The 23,144-nt window shown below is 41.7% G+C and overlaps 1 long non-coding RNA gene across 1 annotated transcript in view; it reads right to left on the bottom strand.

Annotated features, from left to right (window-relative positions):
* The window catches only part of LOC122539662, a 28,221-nt gene extending 5,355 nt beyond the window's left edge, over nucleotides 1–22,866 (bottom strand). Inside the window, exon 1 of the long non-coding RNA XR_006309141.1 lies at nucleotides 22,216–22,866. This is a non-coding gene — a long non-coding RNA (uncharacterized LOC122539662). The remainder of the gene's footprint in view (nucleotides 1–22,215) is intronic.
* Nucleotides 22,867–23,144: the final 278 nt, after the last annotated feature.

The following is a 23,144-nucleotide window of genomic DNA, read 5'->3' as shown; positions in this document are numbered from 1 at the left end:
TTTTGCATAATCTCAGCCCTAAGTGGCTTACCCCATATCCTGAGACTGTGACCCTTGGCTCTAGACTCTCCAGTCATTGGGAACATCCCTCCTGTATTTGCCCTATGTAGTCCTGTAGCATTTTATACATTTCATAGAATCCCTACATTGTGGGAGCCCATCAGGTCCACACCGATATTCCAAAGAGTCTCCCATCCAGACTTATCCCCAAACCCCCATCCTTCTAGTCTGTGGCTAACCCCTTAGCTTGCACGTCTCCTTTGGCTAACCCCTTAGCTTTCACATCTCTGGATGCAATGGGCAATTTGGCATGGCAAATTCACCTGACCTGCACATCTTTGGATGGTGGGAGGAAACCGGACCACCCACAGGAAACTCGCACAGACAAGTAGAGAATGTGCAAATTCCACACAGATAGTCGCCTGAAGGTGGAATCGGACCTGGGTCCCTGGCGCTGAGGCAGCAGTGCTAACCACTGAGCCACCATGCCTACTCTGAGATCCTGTTTTTATGAGATCCCCCTCATTCTTCTGAACTCCAAAGAATATAATCCTAACTGAAACAACTTCTACTCACATGTGAGTGGTGCTATTCCAGGAATCAGTCTGGTAAACTTTCACTGTACTCCCTCTATAGCAAGGGCATCCTTTCTCAGATAAGGAGACTAAAGCTGCATGCAATGCTCTTGGCACAATCTTACAAAGGCCCTGTACAATTGCAGCAAGATATCTCTGGTTCTGTACTTGAATCCTCTTGTTATGGAGACTAACATATCATTTGCCTCCTTCACCACCTGCTGTACCTGCTGCTTACCTTCTGTGACTGGTGTACAGTAATACCCAGGTCTGATTGCAAATTTACCTCTCTCAATTTATAGCCATTCAGATAATAACCTGCCTTCTTGTTTTTGCTACCTAACTCACGGTCTCTGGATTATTTGTCCAGCAACAAAACTAGTGGAGCAATGCATTTGAAGATGCCCACTGGGAGTGCAACAAGATTTGAAATGACTCCCCGGGATAAATCAATAATTGTATTGGCCCTGATGGATGCATATTGGGACTGTAGTGAGAATTGCTGTAATGGATCCCTGAGGCTCCCTGGGGTGTATCAATTGTTGTATTGTGTCCCTGAGGTATGTACAATTTGAGTCCTTAGAGTATATCAGTAATTTCCAGGATTTTTCATAACTTGTAAATGATTCTTGCAAATGTGCTGATATTTACAGAAGATTCAAGCTCACACAGCATTGTAAACCATTTTTCTAAATGCAAACAGGAATAATTATTTAAATACAAAGGTAACATTGAGGTATTGCCTCCATCACTGATTCAATCTAAAACACTTAACATTGCAAGATTTCAGTGTAGGATAGATTAGAGAGAGAAGCTTTTATTAGAGTCCTTTGAGGAGGTAACAAGCAGAATAGATATAGAGGAACTAGAAAATGTAACATATTTGGATTTCCAAAACGTATTCGTACTTAAGGCTACTTAGAAGTCCATGGTGTCAGGAATAGTTTATTAGCATGGATAAGAGAATTGACTTACTAATATAAGTTAAGGAGTTGAGATAAAAGGGATATTTGTAGATGACAACATGTAACTGATGGAATGCCAGAACTACAATTATTGACTTGGGGATGGAAGCAAATGCACAATTGCCACGTTTATGGATAACGTGAAGACAGGTGGGAAGGCAAGTGCTGAGGATGACACAATGAGTCTAAAGAGGGAAATAAACAGATCAATTGAGAGGGCCAAAACCTGACAGATGGAATACAATATGATGATCTGCATTTTGGTAGGAAGAATAGAGGAGCTGAATATTATTCGAATGAGGAAAGACTGCAGAAAGCTGCAGCATAGAGGGATTTGAGGGTCCTTGTGCAATTAGACTGCAGTAGTTCACCATCTTCTCAAAGGTAACTAGAGATGGGCAATAAATTCTGGCTAACTCAGCAATCTCCACATTCCACGAGTGAATAAAACAAAAATCATCAAGTTCAGAACAGAGTAGAAAAGACAAATGGAATGTTGACATTTATTTCAAAGGGGCTGGCTATAAAAATGGGGGGGATTTACTAAAACTATACAAGGCACTGCTTAGACCATAGCTGGAATACTGTGAATACATTGCTCCCCTTATCTAAGGAGAGATATCCTGGCATTGGAGGCATTTCCGAGTAAAGTCATAGAGTCGTAGAGATATACAGCATGGAAACAGACTCTTCGGTCCAACTCATGCATGCTGACCAGATATCCTAAATTAGTCTAGTCCCATATGCCAGTATTTGGCTCATATCCCTCTAAACCCTTCTTATTCATTAACCCACACAGAAATCTTTTAAATGTTGCAATTGTACCAGCCTCCACCACTTCCTCTGGCAGCTCATTCCACATACGCACCAAACTCTGCATGAAAAGGTTGCCCTTTGGGTCCCCATTAAATCTTTCCCTTCCCTCCTTAAACTGATGCCCTCCAGTTTTGGACTTGCCTACCCTGGGAACAAGACCTTGGTTATTCACCCTATCCATGCCCCTAATGGTTGTCTAATCTTCTATAAGGTCGCCCCTCAGCCTCCGACGCTCCAGGGAAAATACCCCAAGCCTATTCAACTTCTTCCTGTATCTCAAACCCTCCAACCCTGGCACCATCCTAGTAAAACTTTTCTGAACCCTGTCAAGTTTCACAACCTCCATCCCATAGCAGGGAGACCAGACTGAATGCAGTATTCCAAATGTGACCTAACCAATATCCTGTACTGCTACAACTCCTATGCTCAATGCACTGACCAATAAAGACAAGCGTACCAAACACCTTCTTCACTATCCTGTCTATCTGAGACTCCACTTTCAAGGAACTATGAACCTGCACTGCAAGGTCTCTTTGTTCAGCAACATTCCCCAGAACCTTACCACTCAAGTGTATAAGTCCTGCTCTGATTTGCCTTTCCAAAATGCAGCACCTCAGATTTATCTAAATTAAACTCCATCTCCCACTCCTTGGCCTATTGGCCCATCTGATTGAGTTCCCTTTGTACTCTGAGGTAATCTTCTTTGCTGTCCACTACACCTCTAATTTTGGTGTCGGCTGAAAACTTACTAACTATACTTCATATGTTCACATCCAAATCATAAATGACAAAAAGCATTGGACCCAGCATCGATCCTTGTGGCTTTCCACTGGTCACAGGTCTCCAATCTAAAAAGCAACCCTCCACCACCACCCTCTGTCTTCTACTTTGGACCAAGTTCTGTATCCAAATGGCTGGTTCTCCCTGTATTCCATGAGATCTAACCTTGCTAACCAGTCTCCCATGAGGAACCTTGTTGAACGCCTTACTGAAGTCCATGTAGATCATGTCCACTGCTCTGCCCTCATCAAACCTCTTCATTACTTCTTCAAAAAACTCAATCAAATTAGTGAGAAATGATTTCCCACACACAAAGCCATGTTGACTATCCCTAATCAGTCCTTGCCTTTCCAAATACATTTAAATCCTGACTAGCTCCAACAAACTGTCCACTACTGTCAGGCTCACTGATCTATAGTTCCCTGGCTTTTCCTTACCATCTTTCTTAAATAATGGCAACACATTAACTAATCTCCAGTCTTCCAACACCTCACCTGATGATGCAAATGTCTCAGCAAGGGGCCTAGCAATCACTTCCCTAGCTTCCCACAGAATTCTTAGGTATACCTGATGTATCCACTTGTGTGTTTTACCGATTCTAGCACCTCCTCCTCTGTAATGTGGACATTTTTGAAGATATCACTATTTATTTCCTCAAGTTCTCTATCTTCCATGTCCTTCTTCACAGTAAACACTGAGGCAATATAACTCATTTAGTATCTCCCCCAAATTCTGCGGTTCCACATGTAGGCCACCTTGCTGATCTTTAAGGGGCCCTATTCTCTCCCCAATTACTCTTTTGTCCTTAATGTATTTGTACAATCCCTTTGGATTCTCCCTAACCCTATTTGCCAAAACTAGCTCATGTCCCCTTTTTGCCCTCCTGATTTCCCGCTTAAGCCACACTACTGCCTTTATACTCTTCTAGGAATTCACTCGATCCCTGCTCTCTATAGCTGGTATATGCTACCTTCTTTTTCTTGACCAAAACCTCAATTTCTTCACTCATCCAGGGTTCCCTACACCTACCAGCCTTGCCTTTCACCCAAACAAGAACATACTGTCTTTGGACTCTCCATATCTCATCTTTGAAGGCTTCTGACATTCGAGCCTTTTCCAATGATATCCGTCCCCAATCAACTTTTGAAAGCTCTTGCCTAATACTGTCAAAATTGGCCTTCTTCTAATTGAGAACTTAGAGGAAGGCCAATGTATCCTTTCCCATAATTATTGTAAAACTAATAGAATTATGGTCATTGGCCCCAAAGTGCTCCCCCATTGAAATCGCAGTCAGTTGCCATGACCTATTTCCCAAGAGAAGGTCAAGTATTGTTCTCTACATTCACATACTGAATCAGAAAATGCTCTTGGACAGACTTAGTAAATTCCTCTTCATCTAAATCATTAACGTTATGGCAGTCCCAGTCTATGTTTGGAAAGTTAAAATCCTCTACCATTACCACCCTGTTATTCTTACAGATAACTGAGATTTCCTTAGCAATTGGCTTCTCAATTTCGATTTGGCTATTGGTAGGTTCACTAGGCTGATTCTGGGTATGGAGGGATTTTCTTATGAGAAATGGTTGGGTATGTTGGGCTTATATTCATTGGAATTTTGAACTGTAAGAGGAGACCTTATTGAAACATACAAGATTCCTAGAAATTTGACAGGGTAGATGTGGACATGTTGTTTCCCCTTGTGGGAGAGTCTAAGGGGTTGCTCTGTTCAGATAGAGATGAGGATTGTATTCTTTTAGAAGGTAGTGAAACTAGAATTGTTTAAAGCAGAGGGCAGTTGAGCCATAATCCCATTGATTGGCAGAGCAGATATGGTGGGCCAAATGGCCTACTTCCACTCCACATCTTATGGCCTTCGCTTCAGATTTGCTTTACAGCTTAGTCAAGAACGTCAGACCAAATATAAGACAACAACTAAACAAAAATATCTCTTGCTAGATGTAATGATATTATAGGGCAGAACTTCCTGAACACTTCTGACTGTGCTAATAGTTATACTTTGAACCAATTTAAGATAATCACTCAAACTCCTAATATTACTCATTTATGCTTGCCAGAAGTAATATACATTCATAGACAGGGACAGATTGGCTGCAAACAATAGGACTACATCAAACCTTGTGTTTCCTTTCCGTTACCTGGAAGTCTGGGAAACCTTTAGCTCCTTGGCGCTTCCATAAGCCATTTTGTGCTCCCTTACCAAGAGTGAGGATTTGGGGGAAGAGCAGCCATGGAAGTACAGATTAGCACATGGTTTAAAAAATAAATAGATTCTAAAACCTCTTGCACTTCTGTACCATCCGACTTGCATTACTAAGACTTCAAAGCTCCAGCTTCAGATTGAATCCGGAACTTGAATGGGCGCACAAGTTTGGGGGTGGTGGGAGTGGAAGAACTGAAAGAATGGGTCAGGGAGGAAGATGTTGGAGGCCACAATGTGGGGATCATCAGGAAGAAAGGCTACAAGTCAGGATGTCTGGGAGGTGCCAAGAATGTTGCATAGAAACTGATGTCAAGTACATCTTGTGACATTCAATGAGATTAAAGACAGACATTGTTAACCCAACAACGTTAAAGTGAAAATAATGTTAAGCTGGGCTATTTTAAACAAGGAGTGACTGAATAGGAGCAGAGATGAAGGTGTAAAAATGGTTTGCAAGCTGATACAAAAGCTGAAAGAGGTTACTTGACAGAAAAGATTGAGAAGGCTGGCAAAATGTAACAACAAGCTGAATGTTGAAAACGCTACAGCACAACTGGGAGGGAAATGTAATGACACTATTGTCTGCTGCCATCTTTATTATCATTGGCTCAAGTATCCCTACTTTTGAATGTTTGTGCAACAAGACTTTCTGGTTTCTAATCCAAATTCCTAATGCCATAGGGTTTGCAGAAGGTAGTCATTAGACAGCGAATGCTTGAATTATTTCTTTGAAATAAAAAACACAGCTATGTGTCACTTTACAACATTGACCTGTTTGCAAACAGAAATGTTTATACAAAATACAACTGGGTACTGTCAATGCAAATCAAAGCATCTGTTGTGGGAGCATTGAATGAACAGCCTCTTTTAATGATGTTTCATCATCAGACACCTGCCCTGTCACACTCCTCATCTGGACTGTGAAGGTGATGGTGCATTGACAGATGAGCAGCTCTCTATCAGCAAAAATTGGGTTAAATTCACCAGCAATTAACATTCCACAACAACTCAGATGTAACCAGTCATGCAGTGCCTGGGGCATACCCTGAATTTTCTTAAATCCCGCCTCCTCTCCAACCTGTTAAATGTTAAAGTCCACTTTAAAACCCAGATTATTGGCCAGAAGTTTGGCTTAGAGGTGAAATTGGACATTAGTAAATTAGCCTGCGAGGCACCTCTATGAGGAACATTGGCAGGTATCCTGTATTACCAGGCCTCCTGTGTTAAAGGCGCTGTTTAAACATGAACAGATGAGGCCACTGGAATGCAACCAAAATCATGGAGAAGGACTGTTGCCAAATTGGCAAGCACTTCTTGCTGAAATAACTCATGCTCTTGAGTTTTTCCTGGGGACATGCAAAAACACTAGGTACGCCCACCTTCCTCCTAACACCACTTCACAAAGGGGTAAGCAACACCTTTTAGTCATCTGAATTTCAAGTCTACAAGAAGCCGAGTGTTCCATGATATGGACAGAAGGAGAATTGAGAAGATTGAATTAGCCAGAGTGAATCTCTGAGCAGATGGAATCAAAGAATGGTCATGATACAGGAGGAGGCCACTCGGCCCATTGCATCTGTTCTGTCCCTTTGAAGGAGCAATTTCCCTGCCTTTTCCCCAGAGTCCTTACTATTGTTCTCCACAAATAGTGATCCAATTCCCTTTTTGAAGGCATCAGTTATCCCGTAATTTGGAACACTCTCAGGAGAGCTAGATCCTGGCCACTTACCACATGAGAACATTTTCTCTCGTGTCACCATTCTTGTTTTGCCAGAGGCCTTGCAATTGTGCTCTCTTGTTCTTGATTCTCCCACTAATGGGAACAGTTTCTCCACATCTACTTCTGGTGAAATTTCCTCTCAACCCTGTCTTCTCCAAGTAAAACAATCCCATCATCTGCAATCTTTCCACATAGCTGAAATTCTTCACACCTGGAACCATTGCTCTGAATCTTCCTTGTACCCACTCTCATTCCTTTATATCCTTCTGAATGTGTGGTGTCCAGAACTGGATGTAATACTCCAGTCGAGATTGAATAGCCATTTTATACAGTTCCACACACCTTGCTTATATTTCTACCCTAGCATGTTAGGGTCATAGAGATGTACAGCACAGAAATAGGCTCTTCGTTCCAAATCGTCCACGCTAACCAGTTAAACTACCCTAATCTAGTCATATTTGCCAGCACTTGGCTCATATCCCTCTGAACGCTACCTATGCATATACCCATCCAAGTGCCTCTTAAATGTTGTAATTGTACCACCTTCCTCCACTTCTTCTGTCAGCGCATTCCATACATGCACCACCATCTGTGTGAAAATGATGCACCTTGGGTCTCTTTCTCCTCTCACTCTAAACCTATGCCCTCTAGTTCTGGACTCCCCCACCCCAGGGAAAAAAGCCTTGTCTATTGATCCTATCAATGATCCTCATGTAGATGAGGTGCCAGAAAACAGGAGGTTAGCTAACGTGATGCCACAGTTTAAGAAAGGTGATAATGACGAGCCAGGGAACTATTAAACCGGTCAGCCTGACGTCAGTGGTGGGCAAGTTGTTGGACAGAATCCTGAGGGAAAGGATGTACATATATTTGGAAAGGCAAGGACTGTTTAGGGATAGTCAACATGGTTTTGTGTGTTGGAAATTATGTCTCACAAACTCAATTGAGTTTTTTGAAGAAGTGAAAAAAAGGATTGATGAGGGCAGAGCAGTAGATGTGATCTATATGGATGTTTGATAAGGTTGGAGGCCTGTGACCAGTGGAGTGCCACAAGGATCGGTGCTGAGTCCACTACTTTTCATAATTTATATAAATGATTTGGATGTGAGCATAAGAGGCATCATCAGTAAGTTTGCAGATGACACCAACATTGAAGGTGTAGTGACAGCGAAGAAGGTTACCTCAGATTACAATGGAATCTTGATCAGATGGGCCAGTAGGATGAGAAGTGGCAGATGGAGTTTAATTCAGATAAATGCGAGGCATTTTGGGAAAGCAAATCTTACCAGGACTTATACATTTAATGGTAAGGTTCTAAGGAGTGTTGCTGAACAAAGAGACCTTGGAGTGCACGTTCATAGCTCCTTGAAAGTGGAGTCACAGGTAGATAGGATAGTGAAGGCAGCGTTTGGTATGCTTTCCTTTATTGATCAGAGTTTTGAGTATAGGATTTGGGAGGTCATGTTGCGGCTGTACAGGACATTGATTAGGCCACTGTTGGAATATTGTGTGCAATTCTAGTCTCCTTCCTATCAGAAAGATGTTGTGAAACTTGAAAGGGTTCAGAAAAGATTTACAAGGATGTTGCCAGAGTTGGAGGATTTGAGCTACAGGGGGAGATTGAACAGACTGGGGATGTTTTCCCTGGAGCATCGAAGGCTGAGGGGTGACTTTATAGAGGTTTATAAAATCATGAGGGGCATGGATAGGATAAATAGACAAAGTCTTTTCCCTGGGGTCAGGGAGTCCAGAACTAGAGGGCATAGGTTTAGGATGACAGGGAAAAGATATAAAAGAGATCTAAGGGGTAACCTTTTCACACAGAGGGTGGTACGTGTATGGAATGAGCTGCCAGAGGAAGTGGTGGAGGCTGGTACAATTGCAACATTTAAAAGGCATCTGGATGGGTATATGAATAGGAAGGGTTTGGAGGGAAATGGACCAAGTGCTGGCAGGTGGGACTAGATTGGGTTGGGATATCTGGTTGGCATGTTCGGGTTGGACTGAAGGGTCTGTTTCCGTGCTGTACATCTCTATGACTCTATGATTTTATAAACCTCAATAAGATAACCTCTCAGCATCTGATGCTTCAGGGAAAACAGCCGCAGCCTCTTTAGCCTCTCCCTGTAGCTCATTTAGTTTGTCTCTAGTAGGTCATCCCTTTGCTTGTTTTTCATCTTTTGACACTTTACTCACACTGTCTGACACTCTCAGTCACCTGCAGGGACATATTATCTGACACTCCGCTCACACTAGTTGTATGGTCTTTTGATCTCTCTGCCTATAAACTCTGAGTCTGTGTGCTCTCACCTCTCACTTTACATGACGAAGGGGTATTGCTCCAAAAGCTTGTGATTTCAAATAAACCTGTTGGATCATAACCTGGTATCATGTAAATTCTGACATCGTCTACCCAGTCCAATGCCAGCATCTCCATGTCATGTATTTCTACCCTGAGGCTCCTAAACATGGATGTTTCTGTCAAGCTGACCTGCCACCCTCAATGATTGAAGCTGTAGTGAAAAATCAAAACCTAAATCACCCCCCTCCTTCTAAGTGTATACACAGGTATATGATGAAATAAAATGCCCAAAATTGAAAAAAATACTACTACTGGTAGTTTTCTTTTCCCTCGATTGAAGGATGTCAAGACTATGGAACACACTTTTAAGGTAAGAGGAGGAAAAAAACAAGTAGGACAAATTTTGTTTACACAGCGGGTGGTTCACGTGTGGAGTGAACCTCCTGACAAAGTTGTGGATGTGGGTACAATTACATTAGGATAAATACATGAATAGGAAAGGTTTGGAGAGATATGGGCCAAGAGCAGGCAGCTTGGACTAGTTTTTTTTTGGTATTATTGACTGGTTGGACCGAAGGGCCTGTTTCCGTGCCATATGACTCTATGAGTCTATGAAACAAGAATTAGGCCATTTGGTCGCAATGTTGGGTAAAACACAAAGAAGCCAAAAAATATTAAATCCAGTAGAGGGCACTAATGGTTCTTTATACCAGCTCTAAAAGCTTGTGATTTCAAATAAACCTGTTGGATCATAACCTGGTGTCATGTGACTTCTGACATCGTCTACCCAATCCAATGCCAGCATTTTATTTCATCATATACCTGTGTATACACTTAGAAGGAGAGGGGTGATTTAGGTTTTGATTTTTCACTACAGCTTCAATACATGAATAGGAAAGGTTTGGAGGGATATGGGCCAAGAGCAGGCAGCTTGGACTAGTTTTTTTTTGGTATTATTGACTGGTTGGACCGAAGGGCCTGTTTCCGTGCCATATGACTCTATGAGTCTATGAAACAAGAATTAGGCCATTTGGTTGCAATGTTGGGTAAAACACAAAGAAGCCAAAAAATATTAAATCCAGTAGAGGGCACTAATGGTTCTTTATACCAAACAGTCCCACACTCACAATGTTCAGTCTTAAGTTATAATAAAAACCAAAACTTTTCCTCAAACTCGATTGCCTGCGTTGGAAATTATAGACCGGTTGGTTTAATAAGTGTGGATCAAAGATTACTGGACCCTGTTATGAAGGGATCAGCATAAGTGCACAGAGCAATAAACCAAAACACAGCAAGAGGTGCACAAAATGAAAACTGCATCTAGCAGAATTATTAAGATTCTTCCAGGCTGTTGTTTAACAGATGAAAAGGATGACAAAGTAAATGTCTGAACTCCTGGTAACGGACTGTCACCCAGAGGAGCACATCTCAACATCCAGCATCCCAGGCTAAATATCTGCCCATAAATGGGCAGAATATCATAAAACTCTGATCAATGCTGCATCACTGAATGCCAAAACACTGAATCCTGTCTGGGATTTTCACTGTAGTGTATATAAGAAGAGTTGGGGTGTCATGGTGGTTCAGTGGTTAGCACTGCAGCCTCACAGTGCCAGGGACCTGGGTTTAATTCCACCCTTGGGTGATTGTGTGTGGAGTTTGCGTGTTCTCCCTCTGTCTGCGTGGGTTTCCTTCAGATGCTCTGGTTCCTACCACAGTCCAAAGATGTGCAAGTTAGGTGGATTGTCCATGGGAAATGTGGGTTTACTGTGATAGGATTGGGGGGTGGGGAGGTAGAGGTGAATCTTGATGGGATGCTTTTCGGAGGGTCACTCGATGTGCCAAATGATCTGCTTCCGCACTGTAGGGATTCTATGAGGTGACTGATGTTAGCTTGCTGACAAGGATGGGGGGAAATATCAAACGGAAACACCCTTATCCAATAAGATGTATGTCCTTGATTATAGGATGACGCTGCTGAGAAATAACTGCTTGGTCCATTGTGTATTTGCTGGTACTTTGAAAGAGCTATACAACTGACTGATCAAATAGCAATTAATCGATTTATTTACCATGTTAACTAAGTTGTTGGAGAGAGTAGTGCCACAATTAATTGGATGAGGGCAACTCCAACTATGCTCAAGAAGTCCAACAGCACGCAGGACAAAGAGGATCACTCGATTCTGATCCTGTTCACCTCCTTAACTCTAAGTTCCTTTCAGATGCACCATCTACTAGTGTATCATATTCAACATGATGCACTGCAGCAAGGTGCAATTCCTGCGATAGCATCTTCCAAACCCATGATCAGTATCTCCGAGAAGATGAAAGGTAGTACCACCACATCCATGTTCTTCTCCAAGCCACACGCCCTCCTGATTTAGCAATATCTCACGGTCAAAACCCTGCAACTCTCTTCATCTTCCATTTGTGTGTCTCTACTCCATGTGGACTGCAGCGGTTCAAAAAAAAAAGGTAGCTTGCCAGCACCTTCCAAACTGGAATAAGGGATGGAGAAGAAATGTTGGCCCAACCAGCAACATCCACATCCCAAAATTCTTTTATTTTAAAAAAAAATCCCCTTCAATGTCCTTACCTCAGTGCATAGTTCTCTGAACCTCAACCTGCTGTCTCAGGAGTGAAAATGCTATGGCTGACAGGAGGTAGAGGACTTACTGAAGATATCTGAGCTAGTGTGCCTTTCAGATCACTATTGGTTTTGGTCTGTTTTGTATGGTGCATTTTCCAGCAACTTTGAGCAGCATTCTCAATCTTTTTCTGACATCTGCACCATTTCAGGAGCAAGAATACATCCCACAGAGCTGGATCGAAAACAAATATGATGGTGACGTGCACACGGTAGGAAACCTTCCTGAACAAATGAATATACTTGCTTTCTTGAGTTTTATGTTAAATTGTTTCTTTCTGCACTGCAGAGCCTTTTAAATCCTATAGAGTGCATGAGATATTAATGGAGAAACAAATTTATATTAATTTGAATAATACATTTGTACAATATTGTCTCTATTGTAATATAGCTGTACAACCTATTTAATTTGAAAGGCTAGGGTTTTCATTAAAATAGCTTACCAATAATGCCTTGAAACTTGTTAAGTATGATATGCTGAAATAGCATATATAACAGCATAGGCAACATATAATGATGTGCTATATCATAGAAAACTCATAATGCTATATAATAGCATAAACAACTTCTTTTTAAATTCCGTCACAGGAAGTGGGCATCTCTGGAGAGGCCAACATTATTAGCCCATCCCCAATTGCCCAGAGGGCAGTTAAGAGTCAACCACATTGCTGTGGGTCTAGAGTCACATGTAGGCCAGACCAGGTAAAGATGGCAGATTTCCTTCCCTAAAAGACATGAGTGAACCAGATGGGGTTTTTCTGGCAATCAACAATAGTTTCAATTCCAGATTCTTTACTGAATTCAAATTCCACTATCTGCAGTGGTGAGATTTGAACCCTGGTTCTGAGAACATGAGCTGAATTTCTGGATTAATAAATAGTGACAACACGATTAGGCCATTGCCCCATATAATGAATGACGCTATAACAGATCTTCCTCATGACAAGTACCACAGACTGTTTTGATCTTCATCAGAAAATATTGCTGGGAATGGTTGGTTTGGTCCATTTATCATCTTGTGCTTTTATAAACAAGAACGGATGTTATCACTGGATTCCAGAAGGTAGGGTCTGCCTGTATTGAGAGATGTGTCGTGTTTGAGATAGAGTCAGAGTCATAGAGATGTACAGCCCAGAAACGAACCCTTCAGTCCAACTCTTCCAGGCTGACCAGATATCCCAATCTAATCAAGTCCAACTTGCCAGCACCTGTCCCATATCCCTCCAAACCCTTCCTATTCATATGCCCATCCAGATACATTTTAAATGTCGTAATTGTACCAGCATCCACCATTTCTTCCGTCAGTTCATTCCATACATGTACCACCCTCTGCATGAAAAGGTTGCCCCTTAGGTCTCTTTTATATCTTTCCCCTCTCACCCTAAACCTATGCCCTCTAGTTCTGGACTCACATACCCCAGGGAAAAAGGCTTGTCTATTTATCCTGTCCATGCCCCTCATGATTTTATAAACCCCTCAGCCTCCAATGCACCAGGGAAAGCAGTCCATGCCTATTCTAGCTCAAATCCTCCGACCCTGGCAACATCCTTGTAAATCTTTTCCAAAGCCTTTTAAGTTTCACAACATCTTTCTGAGAGGAAGGAGACCAGAATTGCACGCAATATTCCAAAAGTGACCTAACCGATGTCCTGTATGTCACAACATGACCTCCCAAATTCTATAGTCAAAACTCTGACTAACAAAAGAAAGCATACCAAACACCTTCTTCACTATCCTGTCTCCCTGTGACTTTACTTTCAAGGAGCTATGAACCTGCACTCCAAGGTCTCTTTGTTCAGCAACATTCCCTGGGACCTGACCATTAAGTGTCTAAGTACTGCTAAGATTTGCTTTCCCAAAATGCAGCACCTTGTATTTATCTAAATTAAACTCCAGCTGCCATTCCTTAGCCTATTTGGCCCATCTGATCAAGATTCCATTGTAATCTGAGGTAACTTTCTTCGCTGTGCACTACTCCTCCAATTCTGGTGTCAACTGCAAACTTACTAAGTATGCATCTTATGCTCACATCCAATCATTTATATAAATGACAAAAAAATAGTGGATCCAGTACTGACCTTTGTGGCACTCCACTGGTCACAGGCCTCCAGTCTGAAAAACAACCCTTCACCACCACCCTCTGTCTTCTATTTTTGAACCGGTTCTGTATCCAAATGGCTAGTTCTCACTGTATCCCATGAAATCTAACCTTGCTAATCAGTCTACCATGGGGAACCTTGTTGAATGGCTTACTGAAGTCCATATAGATCAATCCTTTTCGTTACTTCTTCAAAAAACTCAATCAAGTTTGCGAGACATGATTTCCCACGCACAAAGCCATGTTGACTATCCCTAATAAGTCCTTGCCTTTCCAAATACATGTAGATCCTGTCTCTCAGAATTCCCTCCAATAACTTGCCCACCACCAACGTCAAGATCACTGGTTTAATAGTTCACTGGCTTGTCCTTACCACCTTTCTTAAATAGTGACACCAAGTTAGCCAACCTCCAGTCTTCCGGCACCTCACATGTGACTATCGATGATACAGATACCTCAGCAAGGGGCCCAGCAATCAGTTCCCTAGCTTCCCACGGAGTTCTAGTGTACACCTGATCGGGTTCTGGGGATTTATCCACTTTTATGTGTGTCAAGACATCCAACACTTCCTTCTCTGTAATATATGCATTTTTCAAGATGTTACCATCTATTTCTCTACCTTCTACATCTTCCATGTCCTTCTCCACAGTAAATACTGATGCAAGATACTCGTTTAGTATTTCCCCCATCTCCTGCAGCTCCACACAAAGGCCGCCTTGCTGATCTTTGAGGGACCCTATTCTCTCCCTAGTTGCCCTTTTGTCCTTAATGATTTTGTAAAGGCCCTTTGGATTCTCCTTAACACTACCTGCCAAAACTATCTCATGTCCCCTTTTTGCCCTCCTGATTGCCCTCTAAGTATTCTCCTCCTGCATTTATACTCTAAGGATTCACTCGATCTCTCTTGTCTATACTTGACATATGCTTCCTTCTTTTACTTAACAAACCTTCAAGTTCTTTAGTCATCCAGCATTCTGTATACCTACCAGCCTTTCCTTTCACACTAACAGGAATATACTGACTCTGGACTCTCTTTATCTCATTTTGGAGGCTTCCCATTTTTCAGCCATCCCTTTACCTGCGAACATCTGCCCCAGTTAGCTGTTGAAAGTTCTTGCCTAACACCATCAAAATTATCCTTCCACCAATTTAGAACTTCAACTTTTAGATCTGGTCTATCCTTTTCCATCAATATTTTAAAACTAATAGAATTATGGTCGCTGGCCCCAAAGTGCTCCCCCACTGACACCTCAGTCACCTGCCCTGCCCTATTTCCCAAGAGTAGGTCAAGTTTTGCACCTTCTCTAGTAGGTACATCCACATACTGAATCAGAAAATTTTCTTGTACACACTTAACAAATTCCTCTCCATCTCAACCCTTAACACCATGGCAGTCCCAGTCCATGTTTGGAAAGTTAAAATCCCCTACCATAACCACCCTATTTTTTTTTTTAAACAGATAACTGAGATCTCCTTACCAATTTGTTTCTCAATTTCCCTCTGACTATTGGGGGGTCTATAATACAATCCCAATAAGGTTATCATCCCTTTCTTATTTCTCAGTTCCACCCAAATAACTTCCCTGGATGATTTCTGGGAATATCCTCCTTCAGTACAGCTGGAATGTTTTCCCTTATCAAAACGCCACCCTTCCCCCTCCTCTCTTGCCTCCTTTTCTGTCCTTCCTGTAGTATTTGTATCCTGGAACATTAAGCTGCCAGTCCTGCCCATCCCTGTGCCACATTTCTGTAATCGCTATGATACCCCAGTCCTATGTTCCTAACCATGCTCTGAAGTCATCTATCTTCCCTGTTCGGCCACTTGCATTGAAATAAATGTAGTTTAATTTATCAGTCCTACCTTGTTCTCTGTTTTGTCCCTGCCTGCCTTGACTGTTTGACTCACTTCTTTTTTCAACTGTACTATCTCCTTGGGTCAAACCGCCCCACTCACCCCCACCCCACCTTAATAGATTAAATATTCCTGAACAGCTCTAGCAAATCTCCCTGCCGGTATATTAGTCCCCTTCCAATTTAGGTGCAATCCGTCCTTCTTGTACAGATTACTTCTACCCCCGAAGAGATTCCAGTGATCCAAAAATATGAACCCTTCTCCCATACACCAGCCCCTCGGCCATGCATTCATCTGCTCTATCCTCCTATTCCTACCCTTACTATCTCGTAGCACCGGGAGTAATCCAGATATTACTATGTTAAGGACCTCCTTTTTATATTCCCCATCTAACTGTCTATATTCTCCCTTCAGAATCTCATCCTTTTCCCTTCCTATTTCATTGGTTTCAATGTGTACAATGACCTTCTGCTGGTTCCTCTCCCTCTTGAGAATATCTACACCCTCTCGGAGACATCCTTGATCCTGGCACCAAGGAGGCAACACACCATTCTGATTTTTCATTGCTGGCCACAGAAATGTCTGTCTGTACCTCAGACTAGAGAGCCCCCGAGCACAATTGATCTCTTGGAAGCCGACGTACCCCTCGTTGCATTAGAGCCTGTCTCAATACCAGAAACTTGGTTGTTCGTGCTACTTTCCTTGAAAATCCATCACCCCCTACATTTTCCAAAACAGCATACCTGTTTGAAATGGGTATATCCACAGAAGACTCCTGCACTAGCTGCCTACCTCTCTTACCTTTCCTGGAGTTAATCCATCTATGTGACTGTATCTGCGGCTTTTCTCCCTTCCTATAACTGCCATCCATCACACTCTCTTGCCCTTATAAATTCCTCATTGTTTGGGAGACAGTTAGAGGCAATTTGTCAGAACTGGGATAGCAATTGAATTTAGAGGTGGATCAATGATCTCACTGAACAAAGTGATATCATTTCAGTTTGGAAATATTTTCAACATTTCCTTCCTGCCTCCTTTTCCCTGCAGGAGGGTTGATAAGGTCAGGGTTTTATCTGAATAAGGTTTTATTCAGATCATTTAGCAATTTACTCCAAATAATGGGTAAGCCATTTATAGGTCAGAAACCATTCACATTTGTCCATTTATTGATGGGTTGGAGTTTCATTACTGATGTGTATTAAAATTTTATGAAGAATGTTCCCAGCAGAGTTAGGAATTATTATGAGTGACAATGCAATCATAATGGGAAGTCTGTTGTAAAGTGATTTGTAAATATCTGGGTTAATAAGGGGGATTTGCTATGATTAACCTTAGGAGACACTTTTAGTGTTCGTTTCTTTCAGGATTCAAATGAGCTAAACTGAAGACTGGTTCTCAGATTGGGCCCTGACACCCTCTACAGATTGCCTACCTCACACTAACCATTGAAGGAAAAGTTACAGCAGCTGAGAAGGTGCTAGGGGGTTGGAAACACCAAAAATTGTTTACAACTTTAAATCTTCCCATACTTTTGGTGTATGGTCTTGCAATTTCAACCGGGAGAATTTGTGGCTGATATTAGGTGCAAGTGTTAAAGGTAAATTAATTGAACGCACCAACATTCGCTCAGCTTAATGGAGGAAAGAACGAGGGAAGCAAATAGGTTCCCCAGCCAAAGTGACTCAAACCTAACAAGTCTCATGAAATATGAAGATCCCAAAGTCAATCCTCAAGGAGAAAGTGAGGTCTGCAGATGCTGGAGATCAAAGTTGAAACTTTATTGCTGGAACAGCACAGCAGGTCAGGCAGCATCAAGGGAACAGGAGATTCGACGTTTCGGGCACAGGCCCTTCTTCAGGAATCCGAGACTGTCCAGGTGAAGAAGGGCCTGTGCCCGAAACGTCGAATCTCCTGTTCCCTTGATGCTGCCTGACCTGCTGTGCTGTTCCAGCAATAAAGTTTCAACCAAAGTCAATCCTCACCCTTACTTGGATTGGTTGACTTCCATCACCAAACTTACTCAGGATTCCTGATTGTTACAAAGTATCTGTGCTCCAAGTGGTGAACCATTGAATGAGACAACACTTGACAAGGCCATTCGCTCCATTTTGTCTGCAGCAGCTCTTTGAAAAAGCTATCTAATTAGTCCCCATTGCTGCTCTTTCCCTGCAATATTTTTCCTCCTTCAACTTTTTATCCAACTGCTTTTGTAACAGTTGTTATTGAATCTGCTTTCACTGCAGTTTCAGGCAGGACATTTTGGATCACAGCAATTTACTGCATAACAAAGATTTGCCTCAACTTGCCTCTTGTTGTTTTGCCAATTCCCTTAATAAATGCTAGGCATTATTAATAAATAATACCATTTATAAGGTAAAGTCACTAGAGGCCTACAAGACAATAGGGCTGCTTCCTAGGAAGAGACTGGAGATGATTTAACCTGAGGCATCTCAGGCATGGGAGGAGAGTTTGAGAAGGAGAAGGAGTGTGCCTCATGGTAACTCAGCCAGTGCATGAATTGGACCCATGTTGTTTTGTGTGAGTGGTGCCCATATCCCATGAATGAATGAAGAAAGGTCTGGCATCCTGGTAGTGTCCATTCTCCAGGTTAACACTAATGATAATTCACACTCCAGGAACTAAGTCTGAGGGACAGAGTCAGAGAATGTGAGTCAAGACAAAAATGGTGAAGTGATGTTAGCTGCCTCAGTGAGGGTTTATATCACAGATGACTTTTACCTACATATTGTCATTCAGTTAACAAGCCGCTGAATTTTTAATATCTGTTGAAAAGAAAGCTTCAGCATTTTTACAGGGAGTAAGATTTCCAAAGAATACCTCAGAAAAGAACAGAACATGGAATGGAAATTCTAACAGATAAAATATTCTAATAAGGTTAATGAAGCATTCATTAACGAAAGAAGCTCGCAAAGATATTACAATTGATGCTAATCAGTGCCAGCCATCAACATGCATACAATGCCAAGCGAAGGGCTTTTCTTTTGCTTGGCTGTTGCTGAAAATGAGCTCATTAAAAGTGCCTTGTCCCAGTTGTTGGCAGCGCGGTTCACAGTCTCTGAATTAATGAGGTTGGAGGTAGCAGAGAAACAGAGGTAAGTTGGATTACTATGTCCTTTAAACACATGCTGTTATTTAAAAAAATTATTAAACATATCAGAGATACATTAATTTTAACAATAATAAAAATTTAACACCATTATAGCCGCAGCACTACTTTACATTGGAAAAAATGTTAATTAAATTGATCAATATACTGGGGTTCAACTAATCTACATCCCATAACATAATAAAAATAAACGGTTTTACATTTCCTAATGAAATGATTTTCTGAAGTATGGGGATAAAACAGTTGCTAAGAGTAACCAGGTCAATATTTCCCCTTGCATTAGGTTTAATCTACTTCTCGTTAATTTGCTTTAGATTTCCTGCCGAAAGTTGGTCAAGCAGCAAGGAATGCATGAAGATATTTCCACGGGGAAACATGTGCATTTGTAGGTATCTGAGGGAATATTAGCCTACATTTTATCCAGGTTGAACCCACCCAGAAATGTCCTCAGATGGCACAGGGTGAAGATTAATAAAAAGAATCATATTTTGATCTCCAGCATTTGCATCTTTCACCTTTGATGGCACAGAATCCCTCCTCTCTAAAAAAAGATACCTGCAATCTAAAGTTAACATGAACCTGGAGTCTAAGTGGGTCATTGTAGAGCGAAGCTGAGATGCACCATTTTTCAAAGCTCCCTTGGGCTCCCACTAATGAAACTCATCTGTACATTTCCATCACTAGCTGGGACTAGGCTTTTTTTTTAACTCTTAAGACATTTCTCTTGAAACCTGTGCCCTCATTTCCTACCCTTATATGGCAGTCATTGTTCTCTCTTCTCATAAGTTGACTGGTATCAAATCAAATGAGAGAGAGAACGGTGAAAAAATAAGACTGGATTTTTTTGCACATCTACTGCAGACATTCCACTGCAGTCCAGCAAGGCATGAGAGGGGGACACATTCAGGTCTGTTTTTATGAGCCTCCCAGATATTTTGCACTCTGAATATGGTTTAATGCTGTGAGCCTGCAAGGAGCATTGCCTTTACTAAATATGACCTGCAGTAACGTTAAAAGTTTCAAAACTTAAAAATTGACTGCTTTTGTGGGAATCAAAAGCTTACTGTGATCATGTGACAGTATGCACTACTTCCACTGGACTGGTAGCCTGTTTAGAAATTAAATTTCTATGTTACAGCAGAAGCTGGAGGAACGTGACCTGAATGAGTTAGATCTTCCCCTCTAATATTGCCAGGAGCTGTTTGCAAGCTAGCAATCTCACGCTCAGTAGGCTTTTATAAATTGAACCTCAGAACAGTCTTTGCAAGGAGCCCATGACCCCGACGTGTCAACAAGTGACTTCATGCAGCGAGTGATTAATATCAGGTGGTCTTCAGGGTAGAGGTTGAGGGTATAAATGCTGGAATCATTCCAGAAGCAGTTTGACATTATGAGAGAGAGAGAGAGATTCAACGTTCCTATGGAAGGATGAACTTGTTCAATTGTTCCCTGAGCGCAGTCCATGGTTCACTGGGCATTAGGGTTAAGATTGAGGTTAGAGTTTTGTTAGGGTTGCAACTGGGATTAGTGTAGGATTTGTGTTAGCGTTAAGATTGAGCTTAGGGTAAGATTGCAGTTCGGATTAGGACTGGGGTTAGAGTAAGGATTTGTGTTAGATTTAGGACTGAGGGTTAGAATTGGGGTTAGGGTTAGGACTGAGATCAGAAATAGGAATGGGGTTAGGGGTAGGATTAAAGTTAACCTTAAGACTGAAATTAGAGTTGGGTCTGGGGTTATATTTAAGTTTGAGGTTAGAGTTGGGGGTTTTAGGATCAGGGCTGTTGTGACTAGGGTTGTAATTGGGAGTGAGGTTGGGGTTAGTGTTAAAATTAGGATTGTAGTTAAGTTTAGAATTGGGATTCACATTTGGACAAGCATTAGCGATACTGGGAATTTGTGGTGACCTTTCGGTGCTACATGAGCTGATCCCAAATGAACGTCTTTGACCTGCAAGGTCACAGCTGAGGCCATATGAAAGAACAAGGCAGAACCCTCTTCCCACTATACTCAGCACCAGATCGATTCCTGTGTAGGGGATGAGCTGTCATAAGCACGAGAAACAATAGTTTTAATGTGAGATGTATGTTGATGTTAAAAAAAGCAACAGCAATGTCTGATTTTTAACACTTGTGGATCTGAAAACATGGAACCCAACATGAGACTGAAGCTGTTCAGTTTAGAATCAGACATCACTACCTTGGTGTCTCATCAAACACAATTCATTCCATTGAATGTTTTGAATCTTTTTGTGGTAGGCAAAACTGGGTTAGGTAATTGTCCACAGTGTCCAAACAATCTGACAAAAATGAAGATTGGGAGGTACTGTATAATAATGGTTTCCCCTTAACTCCACGACTAAATGCCTCGAATGATTCTGAGCAAGTGCGGCCAGGCAGATCCCAGCGCTGACTGCAACTTCCAGTGATGGGATACTTGTTGCAAGTGGATTTGGTACCTTTGAACTAGATTCCCTTGTGACCTTCCTTTCCAGGAGATGAGTTGGTAAGGATAAGCATCAGAATGGAATACGTGAGGGGTGAGGCAGTGAGTGGTCACTGATAACAAAACATAGAAAACGAATGGCCAAAGGAGCAAAGAAATGAGCTCAATTTGAAAGATTTACAGAAAAGTGAAAGAGTTTAAAGAGTGAAATATATAGAAGATAGAACCACAGAGTCATAGAGATGTTTTGGACCAACTCATCCTTGCCGCCCAGATATCCTAGAATAATCCTGTTCCATTTGCCAGCACTTGGTGCATATCACTCTAAACCCTTCCTATTCATATACCCATCAAGATGCCTTTTAAATGTTGTGATCGTACCAGTCTCCACCACTTCCTCTGGCAGCTCATTCCATACACGCACCACCCTTTGCGTGAAAACATTGCCCCTTAGGTCCTTTTAAAGATGGTATGACTGAGAGCAGAATGGAGGCTGTACCATAATTTTGTACCATAATTTTCTAAACTATCTTTATCAGCAATTATATTAGTCATGGAGCAGACTGATTGTTTAAAAATTAAGGTTATAGTAATTTGATTTTTTTAACACACTGATTGTATCGTAGCATTTCTTCCTAAGTTGTTGAGGAGAAAAGATTGCCAACAATTACCTGAAGTCCAATGGACCTCTAGTGTCCAGGTGATGTTGTGAATCTTCTGCTGATGCTCCCTCACTTTCCACTGTTAATTTATTCTTCATCCTTTCATTTCTGAGCTGGGCAATGATAAAGATTGAGCCCATTTCCTGCTCAGAGTGAGGGTAATTTATTATTGCAGGCACAGGGACAATCTATTACATTCCACCACTTCTAATTCATCTTTGTTGAAGAGACTGGTTAAGGCTTCCTTCTAAGCCATGTTTTCCCTTTTGACAGGAGCTGTCATCAAATCTCCAAATAATTGGCTCGTTGAGAGCAGTGATGAGAGTCACTTTTGATTTTGCATCTCTGTGAGAGTAGCAGCCTAACTGCAAATGCTCGAAGTGTTAATGCTGAACTTACAAAAAAAACCTAAACCACAAATACAGCTCGATCCCTTCAGCCTGGCTAAGAAGGAGAATTTTCCCACAGAGGAACCATTTCACCCTCTTGATCCTTTTTCCATGTTTGCCTTCTGTGGCTTGTAAAATGAGAAGTGTCAAATGTGAGAATTTTTCCTGAATCAGCAGAGATATGTTCAGGCTGTGATCCCCCTTCATTCGCTAGTGCTACCTCTACAGCAGGTAAGCATTGTTGGGCTCTCTCTATTGAGGAAGCACTCAGTCTATGATAAACCCTACAAGGCCTTTGGGGAATCTCTAATTAATATCCCTGCAAAGCTTGTTAAGTATGAGTTCACTTGGTAACAGCTAATGGTCCACCAGCTGGAACTCATTGCCCGAGCTATTTATAAAACAAACCCACTTCTATATGTAAACTTCTAATTGGCTACATGGGTGATTACTGGTGGTTGTTAAAAGAAAAATAATGCAATAAAAAAGGTCCCGGTAATTCTGGTGGTGGGAAAGTCGTTCAGTTGTGTGATAGCACTTCTGAGTATA

This window comes from Chiloscyllium plagiosum, chromosome 33 (genome assembly GCF_004010195.1).
Source record: "Chiloscyllium plagiosum isolate BGI_BamShark_2017 chromosome 33, ASM401019v2, whole genome shotgun sequence".
NCBI classification, from domain to species: Eukaryota; Metazoa; Chordata; class Chondrichthyes; order Orectolobiformes; family Hemiscylliidae; genus Chiloscyllium; species Chiloscyllium plagiosum.
The sequence above is the reverse complement of the archived record's forward strand: the minus strand, read 5'-3'. Positions and strand labels throughout refer to the sequence as shown.